Source organism: Vulpes lagopus, chromosome 21 (assembly GCF_018345385.1).
Source record: "Vulpes lagopus strain Blue_001 chromosome 21, ASM1834538v1, whole genome shotgun sequence".
NCBI lineage: Eukaryota > Metazoa > Chordata > Mammalia > Carnivora > Canidae > Vulpes > Vulpes lagopus.
In genome coordinates this window covers 12,157,714-12,176,594 of record NC_054844.1, presented here as the reverse complement: position 1 = coordinate 12,176,594, position 18,881 = coordinate 12,157,714, and the positions used below count along the sequence as shown (strand labels likewise).

Here is an 18,881-nt window from a genome sequence, read left to right as displayed (position 1 = left end):
GCGTGCCTCACCTCAGCACTCCAGAATGAAAGAGCTGGCATGGCCCTTCTGAACCCTGTGGCTCAACCCTCTCTTTTTACCACTGAGGAAATTGAGAGCAGGAGAGGTTTCCTGTCCAGGGACACACATCCAGGGGATAGCAGAGCCGGGGCTAGAGGCGGGTCTCCTTAACTCTCAGGCAGGTTCTTTTTCTCTTTCTTTCTTTCCTAATGGTTCAGGTTTTGTCTGGATTGGCCTGTGCTGCAGTCTGGCTGGTCCTCCTCTCTTACAAGGGATTCAAAATGGCCCCTGCTCATTCCCTGGGCTGCCTGCAGATGTTTCCTTGATGTGGCCTGTGGTCACCGATATTTATATGCAGCTGTCACTGGCCTTTTGTATCACTATGCACTAGGTTCAACTAAAATGCAGATTCCAAACGGACAGGGGTGATACCCAGAGAGCAGAGAGAGAGAGGCAGTGTCCAAAACTTGTTTCTAAGTCAGGACTGCCTACGTAGTTGACAAAGATATTTCACCTGTGATCCAAGTAACACCTCTCATCTTTTTCTAACAGGGAACATGCTGTTTAACTTATTGGACTGGAGGAGGGGGGAGAAGGACAGGAAAATGAGGGTAGGCCTCCGTACCATGATTTATACTCTATTTCTGAAATTAGATTCCTGTTGACATTTTTACACAACTGCTAGACTACACAGGAATTCTATGTCATATATAAGAATAAATTCAGATGTCTAAATACAGAAACTATTTACATATTATGTAAATGGGATATTCTAGAGTATCACAACATGCAACAAACCCTTTATTCGTGGAATTAATATCTCAAGTAATAATAGGAAATTAATATTTCTGTCCCCTACACACCCTGAATCTCTCTGCAAGTAACATGTAGGAACACCATTTTGTTGCTTTGTTAATCTTGCAAAGTAAACGAGTCACGGTCACGCCACCTTAAGACGACTGGCTGCCAGCAGAAAGGCTGTGCTTACATCGACCTTGCTATGATCTAAAGTGTTTTGTTTACAGTCCGGGCACCGGAGATCGCAGATCGGGAGGGCAAATAATGAGAAGGCAGGCGTCTGCAGCGGTAGCGTCGAAGCGTGAAAAAAAAAAAAAAAAAAATACTATGGAGCCCCCAAGGGAAGAGGGAATGTGCAGATCAGAGCGCCATCCCCCTGCGGAAAGTGGGCCGCTGCAGAAGAGTCATAAGCCAGGGAGAACATTTTCAGAAAAACAGTGTGAAGGCGGAGCTTGGGTCGCAAAGGCAGAAAGTTCCACTCCCGCTGCTCTAAAATGGGCTCTGCTTCCCCAAACCCCAGTATCGAGTCCGGAGCGGTGTTTTTGTTGTCGTTTACACTCGGGCTAGTTTCCTACCTAGAACTGAGAGGTGTCACGAAAGCCAATCAAGGTTTCCGTGTCCTTCGCAAACTGAAAGAGGCAGACCCTAAAATAACTTCAAACACCTGTGTGATCGACTAGCGTCCAAATGGGGAGGTAGGGCGGGCTGGCCTCCCAGATGCAGTCCCCGGGGGGTGGGGGGAGGCGTTGTGCAGCCCGCAGCGTTTCTGCGAAGGTACTGGATTCCCGGCCCAGTTGCAGCTCCCACAAGTACCCAATTTTAATCCTTCCTGGAGGTTGTTTATAATGAGACAGCTTTCGCTCAATTTCACTGTTCTCCTAAACCCACATACTTTTAGAATTTGATGATTCCACAGTCAAGTGTTTGTGACGTTTTCATTCAATTTAAGAAATATTTATTGGGCACCTTTATTAACTTGCTTATCCTTTTTTCCCCCCCCCTTTCAACAAATGTTTACTGACAGCCTTCAGTATATCAGGCATTATCTCTCTGGAGCTAAAGAAGTAAACCAACAGATTTAAACTAGGATGTCAGAAAATAAGCACAAAAATAGACCAATGAAAGATAAACTGTGTAAGGAAGTGATAGCAGGGCCAAGGAAAAGAGAAGGCTGTGAGGTCCCAAGTGACCAGAGTGGCCGAGAAATGTCTCACTGAGAAAGTGGCCTTGGAGAGAAGCCCTGAGGACTGTAGAAAGCAAGTCATGCTAAGAGCTGGGGAAAAGGTATCCCAATAAAGGGAACAGTCAATGTAGTACCTTTGAAGTGAGATCTTGTGTGATGTGTTCCAGGAACAGTAAGGAGCAAAAACAGTGGTAGCAGGAACTCCCATCATCAAAGACCATTTAGGCCTATGTGGAGTTTTTATCACGGACCCAGTGGTATGGGAAGCCCCTGGGACATTAGGAGGTTTTAAGCAGCAGAATGATGTGATGTTACCACGTGTGAGATACTCCCCACAGCAGTGGCGTGGTGCTTAAAAGGATGACTTAAATCACAGTCCCTGCCTTTAGGGAGTATACATCAGGTGTGAGGGAAGCCACCATGTACATAAAAAACTACAGAGGTAAGGGACATCTGAGTGGTCAGCTCAGGTTGTGATCCTGGGGTCCTGGGATGGAGTCCTGCATTCAGGCTCCCCACAGGGAGCCTGCTTCTCCCTCTGCCTATGTCTCTGCCTCTCTCCTTGTGTCTCTCATGAATAAATCAATGAAATCTTAAAAAAAAAAACACTAGAGAGGGAGAAAGCAATACATGGAAGAACAGGGCATGAAAATGAACTACTACAAAAGAGGGAGAAAGAAGAAGCCTTCAAGGAAGTGATATATATGTCAGATCTTGAAGAATGAAAAGAATGGCAAGATTATCAGGCTGCATTGGTAGGGGTGGTAATTAGGGAATGGGATCAGACAGTTGGCAGGCCATGGATGGTATGCTGAAAAAAAATTTTTTTTCCCTTCAAAAAACAGTGGGAACTGATAGAGCTTTTGGTAAGTAAATAACATGATCACTGTCTAGGTTTGTCTCTTGAAGAAGAGCAAGCCTGGGCCCTGAGAGACAGTGGCAAATGGAAAGAACAAAATGGAAAGCTAGGTAGACAGTCCCATTACTGTGTTAATCCAAAAGAAGCTGGTTGTTAGATGAAGTATGGATGTGAGGCAAGAGAGTAGAAGCATGGGTCACGAGACCAGGATGAGAGGATTTGGAACAGAGGGTAAGAGCCCATCTGGCATGACCACCTGAGCTACAAAGTAGCTGCAGATGTTTTGTATGTGGTGATTGCGGCCTTGATGGTAGGTGGAGAGGTAACTGGTAAGGGGTCTAGACTGTCTTGGAAAACTGGATCTTTGTATTAGGAAGTGGCATCTGGGCATGCCTAGGTGGCTCAGCTGTTGAGCGTCTGCCTTCAGCTCAGGGCGTGATCCCCTGCATGGGGCTCCCTTTGAAGAGCCTGCTTCTCCCTCCGTCTATGTCTCTGCCATTCTCTCTGTCTCTCATGAATAAATAAATAAATAAATAAATAAATAAATAAATAAATAAATAAATCTTTTTTTTCTTTTTAATGGAAGTAACATCTAACAAGAGTAAAAGATGGGTGATGAGCCTAGAGAGGCTGACTCAGGGAGGTAATTTTGGTTATTTTGGAGGTTGATTGCAGTTATTCAAGCAAGGGATACAACAGCATTAAGCAGTGCTGCGGAGGAGGGAATGAAAAGCACAGAACAAATGTAGGATTGCTTACGTAGTTAGAAGAGCTAAGGAGGGGGTGCCTGGGTGTTTCAGTTGGTTAAGCATCCACCTTCCACTCAGGTCATGATCTCAGGGTCCGGGGATGGAGCCCTGCATCAGGCTCCCTGCTCGGCAGGGAATCTGCTTCTCCCTCTCCTTCTGCCCCTCTCCCTCACTTGTGTGCTCTCTCTCTCTCTCTCTCCCTCCCTCAAATAAAGTCTTTAACAACAATGACAACAAAAAGAGCTAATGGGATTGAGGAAAAATGGAGAAATGGAGGAGGACTTTAAGGACTCACACTTGGATATTTCCGTTAAGGAATAGCAGTAACACAGAGGGAGGATGTTACAGAGACTGCTAGCTGTCCCCCCAAATCCATTCTTGGTTTCTCCCTTAGGCTCATAATTATAACTGGGCTACAGCTGCCCAGCCACACTAAATTTCCCAGCCCCTGCAGATAGATGTGACCTTGTGATTAGGTATTTTCCAACAGAATATAAGGAAAAGTGATATGTGTCTTCCAGGTCCAGTGCATAAAACCTGTCACATCAGCCTCCTCCTTCTGCCTCTTTTTCCCCTTTCCCATGGGCTATAAGGGTGAATACTATTGCAACTTTGGAAGCCACATGTTTTTCATTTTGTTTCTGTTTTAAGCTCTACACTCAACGTAGGGCTTGCAGTCATGACCCCAAGATCAAGAGTCCCATGCTCTATAAAACAGAGCCAGCCCGGTGCCCTTGGAAGCCACATGTTAAAGGTGATAGAACGACGTCAACCAGAGATCCCTGGGTGGCTCAGCAGTTTGGCATCTGCCTTTGGCTCAGGTCATGATCCTGGAGTCCTGGGATCGGGTCCCGTGTTGGGCTCCCTGTGTGGAGCCTGCTTCTCCCTCTGCCTGTGTCTCTGCCTCTCTCTCTCTGTGTGTGCCTCTCATGAGTAAATAAATAAAATCTTTGAAAGAAGAAAAGAAAGAAAGAAAGAAAGAAAGAAAGAAAGAAAGAAAGAAAGAAAGAAAGAAAGAAAGAAAGAGAAAGAAAGAAAGACGTCAACCTGGGTCCATGACCTGACTTGAGAGAAAAAACACGTTTCTATTTCATTGAACCATTATGTTTAGGTCTATTTGCTATAGCATTTTACAGTCATTGTAATTAATATAGAGGGGGAAATTGAGGAGATAAAGAACAGGGAAGATCAAGAATTTGATACAGTCAGTATACGCATTGAGACTGGATCCAAGAAAAGAGAGTCAATGTTCGTTAAGAGGGCAAAAGAGATAGTATTAGAAACATGAATCTGAACCATTATGTGAAGGGACGTCACGGTTAGTGGGGCTCTGTGAGGCCTGTCCATATTTTTAAATGTGCCATTAATCATACAGCCACATCAGATACTTAGTAAAGTTTACAAAGGCATGGAAATAAGGATGTACATAGTGTTTTCAATCCTTTTATGTTTATGTTGTGTGCTCCAGGTATGCAAATTCATTGTTTCTTCACCATCCCATGCTCTCTTCTCAGAGAGTCTGTTCCCTTAACCTCTTTTGCTGAGGGACAGTAGAGTAGATGACACTGTTCCCATTCTGTTCCTGAAGTTGACCAGATTAGGGGAGAAGGGTATCCTCTCTGACCTAAACTTGGCCAACCAAATTCTCTCTCCTGAAAATTTGGAACCAGGTTTCAGAGTCCTTCAGTTCATAAATTGGAAGTTAAAGATTAATAAGGTAATGCAGATTTGGAATTGAAAGAGCTGTTTTAAGAAAGGTCTCTTTGGCCCATATGTGTTGGATTTGCAGATAAAGATTGCCTGTAGAGTGTCAGCAGAAAGAAATGGACATGCAAAGAAGGGCAGAGAAGATAAACTATGGGTTTTAGAAAGACAGACAACCCTTAGCAACCAAAGACTCCCCAGTTTCTGGATCCTGCACCTCAACTCCCTGGACTTCAGTTTTTTGGGGACAGCCCTGTGTTTATAAAACAGTCTCCCCTGCTTTTTTCCCAGCTAGTTTGTTATGGGTTTCTGTTAGCTGAATCCAAGATGTTCCTGATGAACACAATAGTTTACATATTTGAAAGCAGCTTTTCTGATGTCATCACATTTGGCCCTCATAAGACCACAATTATGAGATGAATGCTATTATGTACTCCTGCAGATGAAGCCCTGAAACAGAAGGCTGAGTGTTCCAAAGCCACGGAGGAAAGCAGAAAAGGCAGGAAGACTAGTGTGCCTGCGCTTGTGAAGCACAGTCCAGAGTCCATGGTGAGGACACTTGAAGATGCAATGATGTAGTGGATTTGTAAATTTTATGATTGAGGCATCATTGCCTTAATTTATGTACAGTGCACTCTTCATAAAAAGTTTCGTTGGTGGGATGGGGCAACGCCTGGGTGTCTAGGTCAGTTGAGCCTCTGACTCTTGGTTTGGGCTCAGGTCATGATCTCGTGGGTCTGGGATCCAGCCCCGAGCCGAGTTCCGTGCTCAGTGGGAAGTCTGCTTGAAATTCTCTCCCTCTGCCCCTCCCCCCACACCCTCAAGTGCTAGCTCTCTCTCTCTCTCTCTCTCCTTCTCTTTCAAATAAATTAATTAATTAATTAAAGAAGAAGAAGAAGAAGACGATGACGATTTTTTTTGGGGGGGGTGTCGAGAAATGAGATTTAAATTCCTGGGAAGAAAATTAGTATCTTTGAAAGAAACTGAATTCAAGGGTTTCAAATTGATAAGTGGGGTCATGCTTTAAAAAAAAAAAAAATCCAGGATCCCTGGGTGGCGCAGCGGTTTGGCACCTGCCTTTGGCCCAGGGCACGATCCTGGAGACCCGGGATCGAATCCCATGTCGGGCTCCTGGTGCATGGAGCCTGCTTCTCCCTCTGCCTATGTCTCTGCCTCTCTCTCTCTCTCTGTGTGTGACTATCATAAAAAAAAAAAATCCCTCAAGCATTTCTACTAAGAGAAAAATCATCATTTTCAAGTAAAATATAGTAAGCAAATGCAGATTTACTAGTATTGCTGGTTTCATAAGAATGTGAAATAAACAGAAAAACCTGGATTCATAACCACATGCCTGATTTATGTGATTTATTTACCCAATTTATTCAATTTCCAAGATTGAAATGTAAGTGGACAAACTTGGTGACTAGAATGTGGAATTTGGGACAATAAACATGTTCACTACCAATTCACTGTTTTCCACGACATTCTATTCTTTAAATTGAGAAAACATGAAGGAGAAAACCTCCCTTGATTAGGATCTCAGTCTTCAGTTTATGCAAACTTACACCTAAAAGACAGAGAGAGAGAGAGAGAGAGAGAGAGAGAGAGAGAGAGAGAAAGTGCTCATTTTCTACTCCTGACCACTCTCTGAATAACTGTTCACATGAATATTTGTTCATTCCTTTATTCATTAAATTTTTAATGAGCCCTTACCAGATGCCAGCCTTTCTGGGGACACAGTAGAAAACAAAGATAGCCAAAGTCCTGCTTTCATGGAATGGAGCTTACACTCAAGTGTGGAAGGCAGACAATACACAAACAAATAAGCATAGTATGTCATGTTGTTACAAGTACTAAAAAGAAAAATAAACTACTTCAGGGTACCGAGAGTAATGATGGCAGATGCTATATTAACAGGAAAGGATTCGTTGATAAAGTGACATTTGAATAGAGACCTCAATGAAATGAGGGCATTGACTATGTAATTTTGTATGTTCCAGGCAGAGGAAATAGCAAATCCCAGGGCCCTGAGGTAGGAATGTGCCTGGAATGGCTGAAGAACAGTAAGGGAACTAGAAAGCCAGAAATAAAGTAGGGGCTGGGAGGTAGGAAATGAAATCAGACAAGTAGGGGCCCAGATTATGTATCCTTTATAGGTCATGCTAAAGACTTTGGATTTTATTCCAGTTGAGATAAGCTGTCTTTGAGCAGAGAGTTTTGAACAAACTTTGGCTAACTTTGATCACTTTACTGAGTGGGAAGTACTTCAAAGAAGCAAGAGAGAAGCAGAAAGACCAGTTAGCAGGTCACTGAAGTAATCCAAAAGGAGATCATGTCGGCTCAGACCAGGATGGTAGCAATGTAAGCAGAAAAAGGATAGAATTGATAGATGTGTTTTGAAAGACATAGCCAATGGGATTTGCTGAAGGATTGGAAATGTGTGCATGAGAGGGAGGAGTCCATAATGACTCCAAAGCTTTTTGGCCTAAGCAATTGAAGAAAAGTTTGGCCATTTACAGAGATGGGGTTGGCTGGGAGATGGACAAATTTTGCTTTGACTGTGTTAAGCTTGAGATATCCATAGACATCCAAATGGAGATGTTGAGAAAGCAGATGGATATATGAGTCTGGAATTCAGGGGAGAGAGATTTGCACTGCAGACACAAATTTGGAGATTGTCAGCATTTAGGTGATGGGACTAGAAGCTATGGGACCAGATAAGCTCACTAAGGAAGTAAGTTTAGACAGAGAAGAAAAGAGGCCTGCGAACTCTCTTGCACTGTTGGCGGGAATGCAAGCTGGTGCAGCCACTCTGGAAAACCGTATGGAGGTTGCTCAAGAAGTTAAAAATAGAGCTACCTAATGACCCAAAAATTCCACTACTGGATATTTACCCGAAAGATACAGATGTAGTGAAACGATGGGACACCTGGATCCCAATGTTCATAGCAACAATGTCCACAAGAGCCAAACTGTGAAAGGAGCCATAATGTCCTTTGACGGATGAATGGATAAAGAAGATGTGGTCTAGGGATCCCTGGGTGGCGCAGCGGTTTGGCGCCTGCCTTTGGCCCAGGGCGCGATCCTGGAGACCCGGGATCGAATACCACGTCGGGCTCCCGGTGCATGGAGCCTGCTTCTCCCTCTGCCTATGTCTCTGCCTCTCTCTCTCTCTCTCTCTGTGACTATCATAAAAAAAAGAAGAAGAAGAAGAAGAAGAAGAAGAAGAAGATGTGGTCTATATATACAATGGAATTTTACTCAGCCATCAGAAAGGATGAATACCGGGGATCCCTGGGTGGTGCAGCGGTTTGGCACCTGCCTTTGGCCCAGGGCGCCATCCTGGAGACCCAGGATCGAATCCCACGTCGGGCTCTCGGTGCATGGAGCCTGCTTCTCCCTCTGCCTGTGTCTCTGCCTCTCTCTCTCTCTCTCTCTCTCTCTCTCTCTCTCACTCACTATCATAAATAAATAAAAATTAAAAAAAAAAGGAAAGGACGAATACCTACCATTTACATCCACGTGGATGGAACTGGATGGTATTACTTGAGTGAAATAAGTCATTTGGAGAAAGACAATTATATGGTTTCACTCATATGTGGAACCTGAGGGAAACTGAGTGGGGAAAAATTAGAGAGGAAGACAAACCATGAGAGACTCCTAACTCTGGGAAACAAAGGGCTGCAGAAGGGGAGGAGGATGGGAGGATAGGATAACTGGGTGATGGGCACTAAGGAGGGCACATGATGAGATGAGCACTGGGTGTTAAACTATATATTGGCAAATTGAATTTAAATAAACTTGAATTAAATAAAATATTTTTTGAAAAAAAAAGAAAAGAGGCCTAAGCAGTAAGCCAACTTTTTTTTGCATTACAACTTTTAGAAATCAAGAACATGGGAAGGATCTAGGAAAAAGAGACTGGAAAGGAGCCATTGATTGGATTGGAATAGAGCCTAGAGAGAGATGACCAAGAGACCAAGCTAAAGAGTTTCAAGGAGAGAAAAATCAAATGGTTCAAGTGCTGCTGATAAGAAATATGAAGACTGAAGACCTACCATTGGATTCTATCACGGAGGTCACTGGTATCTTGATAAGAATAGTTTTGGTAGACTGGAAGATATGAAAACCTGACTGCTATGTACCCACATGAATAAAATATGCGCACATGTACCTATTGTAAGCAGAGCATAGCTAGGTTCTAATATCACGCAACCAGTCTGGAAGCAGGCCAGGGTTAAGGTCTGAGCATTGGCAGATGGGGAGTAAACACATTATAAAGGTGCCTCCCACTGATTACCTTCTCTACTTGTTTCTTTGTATGGTTTCACAATGCTTCTTTCAATATCTTTTCTGAACTTTCCTAAAAATTGTCATGTCAACAAACTTCCTTAAACCTCTTTGAAAGGAATCGCTTTTGGAGAATGTGCTAAGAGAATTAGCACAGAATTAGCTTTCCTTGTGAGTCTCATATTTCAACTAGCTAATGTTCTACTTAGAAATTCATTGTAGAACAGCATCTTCTGTTCCCACCATAACAGTCTGATTTACCAAATAAACAGTGTAAGTCTCTATTATAAATTCTTAGTGTATTAAAAGGGCAATTAGTTGCATTTTTATTTATTCTTGATAAAAAGCCTTTCCTTACTCTGTCAGGATGGTATTCTTCTACAAACCTCAAAAGTCTGTTTAGGATCTTCCTATGACAGTGGAACAGTTAGATCTCCAGCATCAAATGCAATTTGTAGCCTTTTTCCTTAACGCGGGATTAGATTTTCTGACCTAGAATGTTTCAGAGTAGTTTTCCATATATTCCTTTACTGAAGAAACAGGAACATCCAGAAAAGTTAGGCCCTCTGTGGCCACAGGAGGACAGAAGAGGGTTAGTAATAAGATAGAATTCCCCGCCAGAGCATTCATCAGGCAGGAATGTATCTGACCTGCTGAGTTATTTAAACAGCACAGGAGGGCAGCACGAGGCCAGAACTGTCAACCCGAATCCCGCAACTAAGTCAAACCACAACCATATTTGTAACCTACTTTTTTAAATGCATACTTAAGAGTTTTAATCCCCTCCAAATGTATATGAACTCTAAATTTGCATAGATTCTACCTATTAAGCATTTCCAGATTGTCTTATACATTAATGTACATTAGTACATTACTCATATACTAATCTGAATTTAAAATTCATTTGATCATAGCAGAATGTTTTAATAACTGCGGTCAAGGTATTATTATAACCCTTAACAAGTAAGGAAGTAGAAATACAGATAAAAAGTGATTTGTCCATAGTCACACACAATTAGGTGTAAAGTCAAGGTAACAACTTCAACCTGATTCTTCTTCTTCTTTTTTTTTTTTTTTTAATATTTATTTATTTATTTATTCATGATAGAGAGAGAGAGAGAGAGAGGCAGAGACACAGGCAGAGGGAGAAGCAGGCTCCATACCGGGAGCCCGACACGGGAGGCGATCCAATCGCGCCCTGGGCCAAAGGCAGGTGCTAAACCACTGAGCCACCCAGGGATCCCCAACCTGATTCTTTTCTACTAAACTTTTTTTCTACTATCTTTCAGAAAGATAGACCCCTCACCCACACAAACACATATACTGCCTCCATGACATATTCACCTTGACTTCAGATATAAATCTACTACAGTCTTTAGTGTTTTTTGTATCTCCAATGAGGCCAATTCCAACCCTCTAAACAAAATAAATGCAAAGTATGTAGCACCCAATAGATATTAGCGGCCAATATATATAGTTTCAGTATAGCTCAGAGATAATTCCCATTGCATTCTATTATAGGGTCTTAGATATGGCAGTCAGAGAACCCATCAAGTCTACAGCCCCTTTCAAGACAAAGTGCTTTACCTACAGGCTATGGCATTGGCTCCTGTCCAAGAGCTGTGGTTTATGATGAGGTCTGATACAGAGGGCCCTGTACAAAAGCAAGATGGTAATTAGCTAATTCAATCTTATATACTGACTCAAGATTTAGAACAGGGAAGTATAGTAAGAATCGGAAGGTCATTGTGAAAAGAGAACAGACAGATACAGAGAGAAGACATGCAGGCACCCTACAGTCACTATGTGCTAGAATGACAGGCCATGGACTTTCATGGCAAAAGTGTCTGGAACTCCCAACATCCCAAATGTATGTTTGATTCCTGTTTACCTGGGACTCTTTCAAGGCTCTATCGTTTGGCTTTCTATTTTCTTTCTTTTTTTTTTTTTAAGATATTATTTATTTATTCATGAGAGACACAGAAAGAGAGAGGCAGATATAGGCAGAGGGAGAAACAGGCTCCACGTAGGGAGCGCCGCATTCAGCCCAGGGCCTGATCCTGGGGACCAGGGATTGAGTCCCATGTCCAGCTCCCTGCGTGGAGTCTGCTTCTCCCTCTGCCTGTGTCTCTGCCTCTCTGTGTGTGTGTCTCATGAATAAATAAATAAAATCTTTAAAATAAAATAAAATATTCTGGGGATCCCTGGGTGGCGCAGCGGTTTGGCGCCTGCCTTTGGCCCAGGGCGCAATCCTGGAGACCCGGGATCGAATCCCACGTCAGGCTCCCGGTGCATGGAGCCTGCTTCTCCCTCTGCCTGTGTCTCTGCCTCTCTCTCTATCTCTCTGTGACTATCATAAATAAATAAAAATTAAAAAAAAATATTCTGTTATTTAAATAACCATAGGATGCAAAACAAATTTAAAAACTACTTAAGTATGCATAATTTGCATGAGCCATAAGGCCAGTCACTAGAGGAATTTTGAAAAGTGAGTAAAATATAACTACTCTCTTCAATGGGGGAGTTTTATTCTATGTATAAAAATTAAACAAAGAGATAATAACAGTAATGCAAGGCTAAATATGTGTGCTTTAAAAACCCTGCTCTGTGGGGAGTCTGCTTGTTTGCTTCTCCCTCTGTTTGCCCCTCCCGACCGCCCTCCTCATCCCCCCACCCATAATCTCTCAAATAAATAGAATCTTTAAAAAAATTTTTTTTAAATAACATAAGCAGGGGAGCCCTGGGTGGCTCAGCGGTTTAGCACCTGCCTTCGGCTCAGGTCGTGATCCTCAAGACCCCGGATCGAGTCCTGAATCAGGCTCCCTGCGTGGAGCCTGCTTCTCCCTCTGCCTGTGTCTTTGCCTCTCTGTGTGTCTCTCATGAATAAATAAATAAAAATTAAAAAAAAAATATTCTGTTATTTAAATAACCATAGGATGCAAAACAAATTTAAAAACTACTTAAGTATGCATAATTTGCATGAGCCATAAGGCCAGTCACTAGAGGAATTTTGAAAAGTGAGTAAAATATAACTACTCTCTTCAATGGGGGGAGTTTTATTCTATGTATAAAAATTAAACAAAGAGATAATAACAGTAATGCAAGGCTAAATATGTGTGCTTTAAAAAGATAGTACAGAGGCTTCTGGGTGGCTCAGTGCATTAAGCATCTGCCTTCACATTAGGTCATGTTCTCTGGGTCCTGGAGTTGGGCTCCCTGCTCTGTGGGGAGTCTGCTTGTTTGCTTCTCCCTCTGCCTGTGTCTCTGCCTCTCTCTCTATCTCTCTGTGACTATCATAAATAAATAAAAATTAAAAAAAAAATATTCTGTTATTTAAATAACCATAGGATGCAAAACAAATTTAAAAACTACTTAAGTATGCATAATTTGCATGAGCCATAAGGCCAGTCACTAGAGGAATTTTGAAAAGTGAGTAAAATATAACTACTCTCTTCAATGGGGGGAGTTTTATTCTATGTATAAAAATTAAACAAAGAGATAATAACAGTAATGCAAGGCTAAATATGTGTGCTTTAAAAAGATAGTACAGAGGCTTCTGGGTGGCTCAGTGCATTAAGCATCTGCCTTCACATTAGGTCATGTTCTCTGGGTCCTGGAGTTGGGCTCCCTGCTCTGTGGGGAGTCTGCTTGTTTGCTTCTCCCTCTGTTTGCCCCTCCCGACCGCCCTCCTCATCCCCCCACCCATAATCTCTCAAATAAATAGAATCTTTAAAAAAATTTTTTTTAAATAACATAAGCAGGGGAGCCCTGGGTGGCTCAGCGGTTTAGCACCTGCCTTCGGCTCAGGTCGTGATCCTCAAGACCCCGGATCGAGTCCTGAATCAGGCTCCCTGCGTGGAGCCTGCTTCTCCCTCTGCCTGTGTCTCTGCCTCTCTCTGTGTTCTTTTTCATTAAGTAGAAAACCTTAGCAATATAAAGATTTTAAGAAAAAAAGCAGTTCCTCAGGAATGTCTCTTTGTGCAAATGGAGGCTTGTTTGATAGCTTCAAGAACCTTTAACCTTTCACAACAATAACTTACATGGTGAAGTTGCACAGTGTAAATGAAAGTTTCTCCTATGTGTGTATGTGTGTGTGGGGGGGTAGGATACTGATTGAGAAGGCTAATTCTTGGGTCATATTTTTTATTTTGATGAAACTGCTTTTAATTGGAGACAAATGCCCTCCATGACCTATATGTACAAGAAGGAAGCATATGTCCTACGGTTAAAGGTTCTAAAGCAGTACCATCCAATAGAAATATGAGACACATATGCAATTTTAAGTTTTCTAATAGCCACATTTAAAAAAAGTAGCATAAAAAGGAACAAGTGAAATATTTCAACACATGGTTGATATAAAAACTATTAATGAGCTATTTTACATTTTTTTCTTTTTTTATTTAAAAAAAATTTTTTTTTTAACTTTTATTTATTTATGATAGTCACAGAGAGACAGAGAGAGAGGCAGAGACATAGGCAGAGGGAGAAACAGGCTCCATGCACCGGGAGCCTGATGTGGGATTCGATCCCGGGTCTCCAGGATCGTGCCCTGGGCCAAAGGCAAGCGCCAAACCACTGCGCCACCCAGGGATCCCCTACATTTTTTTCTTACTAAGTTTTTGAAATTTGTTATTTTGTTTAAAGCACACTCCAATTAGTTTTTTTTTTTTTTTTTAAAGATTTTATTTACTTATTCATAGAATCACAGAGAGAGAGGCAGAGACACAGGCAGAAGGAGAAGCAGGTTCCACGCAGGGAGCCGGATGTGGGAGCCGATCCCAGGTCCCCAGGATCACACCCCGGGCTGCAGGCGGCACCAAACTGCTGCGCCACCAGGGCTGCCCTAGCACACTCCAATTTGAATGAGCATATTTAAATGCCCCAGAGCTACACATGGTTAATGGATACCATCTTGGGCAGCATAGCTCTAAAGGATGACTGAAGTTGAACAAGGATACCAGTGGAGATTTAATTGGCATTATTTTTTATTAGCATAGTAAACTTTATTGTCCTCAAGTAACAAAGTTGCATAGGTTTTGATGGACTGCTCCTAAGCCTGTATTTTCTGTAAGTCCTGTTATTTTCAGTGCACCATTCTAAAGAACACTTGTTTTTCCTGTACATACTTTCTTAGCCTTCCTCTCAGCCATGGGTAGTCAGTCATATGATATAGTTCTGAGCAATGTAAAGGGAAGTCTGTAAAGTCATATGGGGAAATTTTTCACCCTGATAAGAAGGCCACAAGGAGTTAGCTTACCCCCACCCCACACTCCTGCCTTTCTGTTGATATAAGAACAAGATGTCTGAAGCTATTGCAGCCATCTCATGACTATGATAGAAGACTCTTTAATATGTTGAGGATGACAGAACAGAAAGGCATCTTGGCTTATCAGAGATGAAAATGCAATGAAGCAGGTAGACATGCAAATATGGCTCAGTCCCCTGAGAGATGGGAGGGAGACTGGGGCAGAATTCGCTAGGAGAAGGAAGGGTGCTTCCGTGGAGATGTCCTCAATGGGTTTTGCTTAATAGTCAACTGAAGCTCACCCTTTTTTCTCCTCTCTTTCTCTCCCTTGCTAACTGATGAGAATATTTTCTTTAGGTATGACAAGAGTGCTAGAATTACTCCCAACACATAAAAGAGTTCAGAGTTAGAAGCAGCAGTAAAATTTCCTTTAAGTCCCTTATCATAGGTTTTATGCATAAACGCTGCACTTTGGCTGTATATATGCGTTCAATACTTTTTTTTTTAAAGATTTTATTTATTCATGAGAGACACACAGACAGAGACAGAGACATAGGCATTGGGAGGCAGGGAGCCTGATGTGGGACTTGATCCCAGGACCCTGGGATCACAACCTAAGCCAAAGGCAGATGCTCAACCACTGAACCACCCAGGTGCCCCTGTGTTTAATACTTTTAAAAGATGTTTAAAGTTATCTATCTTGAAAAAAATTTCCATAACGCAGTTAATAAGATCACTGATTCAACTAATTTTGAGTAATTGTAATGTGTATCAGATTCATTGCTCAATAGTTTCTTACTTGTCTCAGGGTCACAATAATTCAAGAACCCAGATTCACATAAATATGTGGGTTAAAATGGCAAGAAGGGCAGCCTAGGTGGCTCAGCAGTTTAGCGCTGCCTTCAGCCCAGGGCCTGATCCTGGAGACCCAGGGTCGAGTCCCATCCCGCATCGGGCTCCCTGCATGGAGCCTGCCTCTCTCTCTGTGTGTATCTCATGAATATATAAATAAAATCTTTAAAAATAAATAAATAAATAAAATGGCAACAGTTTTTTTTTCACTGCTTTATAGTGTCAGGGTAAATCAGAGGACAGTGTGCCCAGAATGCTGCTAAAAAAATGGTCTCGGTAATTTTTTCAGCTACTAATTGTGGAAATTTTGGAAGTATATTTCCTGCTGAGTCATATGACAGACTGAATGGGTAACCATTCCACTTGTGAATTTCTTTTACTCATCAAAGGATTTTTTTTTTTCAGTGAACAAAGATGAAGTTTTGTTTGACCACTTATCAGTCTTATACTAACATTTTTATCACATGTAAATGAACCAGGCGTCTCAAAGGATTCACAGTTCTTTATCAACTTTCATCCAATTCCCATACTTAATTTTCAGTAGAGTCATCTCATCCAGTGCAATAAAAGTACTGTTTGTTTTACAGTTGTTGATTGCCTTAACAAAGTAAGCCAGCCGTCTTTATGAGTCAGTCTTAATCATTAAGGTGAACAAAGAATCAATTCACCTTATCTACATTTCTTTTCCTTTATGAAGAAAATGCCAATTCAATCCTGGCTTAGAAAACAGGTTATCACTTTCCTCAACCAAATGAATGTACTTCTAGATAACAGAGCAGGATTTTAAAGTCACTTCTGACTTTGGTGCAAATATGCCTTGAAAGGTAAGCATCCACACTACCAGAGTTACTAAATTTTACTATCATATTGAACATAAGAAAATTCCAGAGGCTAATTTTAAAATTTATTTATTTGAGAGCAAGAGAGTGCAAGCACCCATGTGAGCAGGGGAGGGGGTAGGAAAAGAGGGAGGAGAGAGGGAATCCCAAGCAGACTCAGGTACCCAATATGGGATGCTACCTTGCCAAACCCCAAGATCACCACCCGTGCCAGGCTCAACTGGTTGAGCCACCCAGGCACCCCCAGAAGGTAATTTTTTAAGGTGAAGGCTCTATGTGAACCATGGTGGAAATGTCCAAAGCCTTCAAAATCTGGCCTCACCGGCACACATATACATGCATTTTTCTCTATGTAATTTCATGCTACCTAAAAATCTCACCTTATTTTGTAGAAGTTTTCTTCTACCCTAAATCCAAGTCTTCATCATTTAAAACTTAATAGAGTGCAAGAAAATTGCCAAATTGCTAACATCTATGCTTTTGTCCAACTCTAAGGTAAAGATTCAGATCCAGCTGAATTTACCCGTTATGTGTTTCTTTCCAAGCACATCAAAATGCATCACTAGAAAAATCTTCCGTAAAGATACTTAAAAATCAGCTTGTCCGCCTTTTTTGGGTCTTCAGCTTGTCCTAAATCTGTAGCACTAAGTGCTACAAGATCTTCTCATTTTCTAAGTATCACAGACTTCTAACCCATGGGAAACGGATTCCTAAGGGAACTAACTTACAACCACCTTTTAAAATCTGCTGGTTGGTTTGTGCTTTTAGCGGCTATTGCTTCTAGAGTCACCTCTCTTTTTAGTTTCAAAATTTGCATGGCCGCCTCTTTGACTTTGTTCAAGAGTCTGTGTTAATCAAGCAGGTACTGCCTGCGGGTGGGAGGAGGGTGTCTGCTGGAGCAAGGTGGCTCTCGAGCTAGGCTTATTTGCATCCTGTCCGTAACAGACTGCCTATGTTCCTTGTGCCCCTAAATACTACCTGCGCTCCGGGGCTCGCTGCCGCCCGCTCGCCGCTCCTTAGCCACGGCTGGGAGGCGCGCTCACCCCGGTCACGCTCACCATCGGGCTTATCCCACCGCAGGTCTGACTCGGCAGCGATTTCTGGACGTTCAGGGTTTTCATTACCGTTCGTATTTTCACTAAACGAGTGACACTTCCAACGTCCCGTTCTCCGCTTCCAGTCCGCGTTCCCGGCTGAGAGCGCGGCTTTGACTACGAATCACACCGCAAGACAGTGGACGCCCGCGCCCGGGACGCGGGACCCGGCGGCCGCGGGAGGCGGGAAACCGAGCGCCGCGCAGGCGCAGTCCCAGGAGGAGGGCAAACCGGGTTGGGGGGGGCGGGGGAGGATTTTTCGCAAAGTGGAAAGTGGAAAAGCAAAACCAAAACACCGCTTCTGGAGGTGATAAACCGCCTGGCTGTTTCTGTTTTTATTTCTGGCTTTTGTTCCTGAGGAACAGGCGCGGCCTTCGGGGCCTTGCGAAGGCTGAATTCCTCCTCCCCGGGACCTGCCGCCAGCCAGCGCGTCGGCCAGTTCTATCGGCCTCGTTTGTTCTCGCCGCGGAGTTCGGATCTCCCGTATTTGTTTACAGCACGAATCCACCCCGATTGGGAGGGATGGAGCCTGGGGGGTGGGGCGGGGTGGAGGAAGGCACCACAACGCCAGAAAAAAAAAAAAAACTCTCTTCTCGCGGCCGCCGCAAACATCGCGAGATCTGCCCGAGCGCCCAGCGGAACCTCCGAGGGCACGTCTGCGCATGCGCCTGACTAATTCCTTTTTAGCGCGAAAAAGTTTCGAAGCTTTCTGAGGCTTGGCCGTAAGCCGAATCTCCCCCTCCACAAGGGTCCTAGGGATTCAAACACACAACACTACATTCTTCCGAGACTTTGCAGTCACAACTCCGCATGATTGCACGGGCGTCCCTTCTCCCCGTTTAATAGCCATTGGCCGTGAATTCTGTGTGAGACGAATTTTCAGCGATTCCACTACTCAAGCAGTCGGGGTGGGAGAGCCGATCAGGGTTTCAAAATGAGGGTGATGACTTTTCTGTATTTGGAAGGATGACTCGGGGACTTAGAGGAGTAAATGTGAGAGGGCCAAGATTTAAAAAGAATTTTTTTTTTTTTTAGAGGAATAAATCTGAGAGGGCCAAGACTTAAATTTTTTATTTTATTTTTTTTAGTGGAGACTAAGGGAGATTGTTGAACTAAGGTAATGCAGTGGGAAGAAGATGGGAAAATTTGAGAATTTGAGAGGTAAATGAAGGCAGGAACTATACCCCACGAGGGAAAGGTGAGACTGAGACTAGAAAGACAACTGTTGGCAGTGGAAAAAAGTTCCTTGAAATAGTGTGAACCTATAC

The 18,881-nt window shown here is 42.9% G+C and overlaps 1 protein-coding gene across 2 annotated transcripts in view; it reads left to right on the top strand.

The window, feature by feature from the left end:
- Positions 1-18,198: 18,198 nt before the first annotated feature.
- Positions 18,199-18,881, top strand: part of GPR19 (G protein-coupled receptor 19) — a 40,201-nt gene continuing 39,518 nt past the window's right edge. For both annotated transcript variants that reach the window (XM_041736344.1, XM_041736345.1), the window contains exon 1: positions 18,199-18,479. The gene's annotated coding sequence lies outside the window, so the exon portion shown is untranslated. The remainder of the gene's footprint in view (positions 18,480-18,881) is intronic.